This window comes from Sinocyclocheilus grahami, unplaced genomic scaffold (genome assembly GCF_001515645.1).
Source record: "Sinocyclocheilus grahami isolate Dianchi unplaced genomic scaffold, SAMN03320097.WGS_v1.1 scaffold29.1, whole genome shotgun sequence".
Taxonomy (NCBI): domain Eukaryota; kingdom Metazoa; phylum Chordata; class Actinopteri; order Cypriniformes; family Cyprinidae; genus Sinocyclocheilus; species Sinocyclocheilus grahami.
Genome location: NW_015505208.1, coordinates 1,796,237 through 1,798,712, shown reverse-complemented (window position 1 = coordinate 1,798,712; position 2,476 = coordinate 1,796,237). Strand labels below are relative to the sequence as shown.

Here is a 2,476-nt window from a genome sequence, read left to right as displayed (position 1 = left end):
GATATGACGCTGAGCACGTGCACTCAACTTCTTTGCTCGACCATGGCGAGGCCTGTTCTGAGTGGAACCTGTCCTGTTAAACTGCTGTATGGTCTTGGCCACCATGCTGCAGCTCAGTTTCAGGGTCTTGGCAATCTTCTTATATAGCCTATGCCATCTTTATGTAGAGCAACTATTCTTTTTTTCAGATCCTCAGAGAGTTCTTTGCCATAAGGTGCCATGTTGAACTTCCAGTGACCAGTATGAGAGAGTGAGAGCAATAACACCAAATTTAACACACCTGCTCCCCATTCACACCTGAGAGCTTGTAACACTAATTGGGCCCAATTTGGACATTTTCACTTAGGGGTGTACTCACTTTTGTGGCCAGCGGTTTAGACATTAATGGCTGTGTGTTGAGTTATTTTGAGGGGACAGCAAATTTACACTGTTATACAAGCTGTACACTCACTACTTTACACTGTAGCAAAGTGTAATTTCTTCAGTGTTGTCACATTAAAAGATATAATAAAATATTTACAAAAATGTGAGGGGTGTACTCACTTCTGTGAGATACTGTACATGTATGTGTGTGTGTTTATGTATACATATACGTAGATATACACAGTACATACACATATATTATGTAAACGCAAACTTTTATTTTGGATGCGATGAATCACAATTAATCAATTTGACAGCACTAAAACAAAAGTATAATAATAATTAACAGCACCTGATAAAGCACTTGAGTATTTTGATTGGTACAAAGACAATGCAAAAAAATTGCACTTCTTTAGAAGTTCCAACTGACTTCCTTTATCAGTTGAAGAATTTATCAATCACCATTTGAATAATAGCTTCAGGTGAGCATGAGGAAATTTAATCAGGTGAGCACTGAAGAAATACAAAGTATGCAGCCAATCTACTAAGATGAAAAATACCATATTAAACTACGAGCACAAACATATCTACAGTTTGAGTGACTGCTACAGAGAAACAGGCCCACTGTGCTCATAACAGAATATACTTTATTTGTGTGGCTTTGAAAATATATAGATATATATAAATGTTTACTTAGCAGCTGAGGAAACAGGAGTCACCATGTGTTTCAGGTTAAATACACATTTCCTCTTTAGAGAGTTTAATTGCCAAGCTTGGCGCATTCTGCACAGAGTAAAGAACCCCGAAAAGGCAACTCAGAAAACCGCACAATGAAAATGATACGCAGCCAAAAGGCTTAACACGTGTCCTTAATTTCATGCTCTGGACCTGAAAATAATTTCCAGAATTTCCCATATGGCTCTAGACAACAGGGCCCCGCATCTCTCAAAACAAAATTTAAGATCAGCGCAAAGTAGACTGTATGATTTGTTTAATGGGCGTTTTGATGTGAACTATACTTTATACACACTGCTGCTTTCCAGCAAGGCACTCATGACAAATTAAACTTTTTAATTCAATTTGGAATTTGACAGAGAATTTCAGCCATTTTTACTTGACTTAGAGCAGCTGTTGTGGATGATGAACTAAAGTGTTTTGAACAATAGATCGATGTGGTGGCATTTTTCTGAAACTAGCGGAGGCATGTCTCTTTAACAGCAGAGGTAAACCAGAGATTATTTGGCAAGCCAGTTTATGGATGACGAACTTCAAGAGGGCGACGGAAGGATGCTGCTGGTGGTGGTGGTGGTGGGGGGCTGGGGTGGTCGTGTAGTGGTGAGTCTGCAATTCTTGGAAACTTCAGACGGGTGAGAGATTCATATTTTCACTTCAATTTGTTGCCAGGCCAGATGTGTTTGCATATGTTTTCCTACGGGATCCAGATGCTTCAGTAAAACACCCATGTGCTTAACAAGCTGTGGACATAAAACATGCCCTCAGTTGCGATTCCAAAGCGCTTTTTGGAGCCATTACGAGATGATTTATCGCAGTATCGTAAGATACAAAGTACGTAGAGTTTTACATTCTGAGGTATGGCAATGTGTTTTCAGCAGGCGATTTCTCTCAGATGACTATTCTTTATAGATAATAAGCACATGTCTTCAGAAAGGATTTGAAGACTGTATCATCATGAACATTCTTCTGAAAGATAATGACATCATAATGCATTAAATTAGCATGTGATAAAGACAACAACATCAGCACTGCCACAATAGACGAATTACAAAGATGACTATTTTCTGTATTTTTCTGTGCATTCTTTATTCTTTTTCTGTTGGCTATCAACTGTGGGTTGTGTGGCATAATGGTTCAAATACATAAATAAATGAGCTTTTGTTAATGTTTCTCAAAAGTGAAAACCAATAAAAATAGCTATATATAATTTGTTTATTATATATTTACTACTAAAAATATATTTAATAATATACATAATACAATTTTTTAATTGTTTTATGTTTGTTTAAATGTTAAAAATATTTGTTTATATTTTAGATAATTAATTAATCCATTCATTTAGCTTTTGTTAGTTTCTCAAAAGTGAAAACAATATTTT

The 2,476-nt window shown here is 36.4% G+C and overlaps 1 pseudogene; it reads right to left on the bottom strand.

Moving 5' to 3' along the window:
• The window catches only part of LOC107570732 (peroxisomal membrane protein PEX14-like), an 83,676-nt pseudogene that overhangs the window by 3,463 nt on the left and 77,737 nt on the right, over positions 1-2,476 (bottom strand).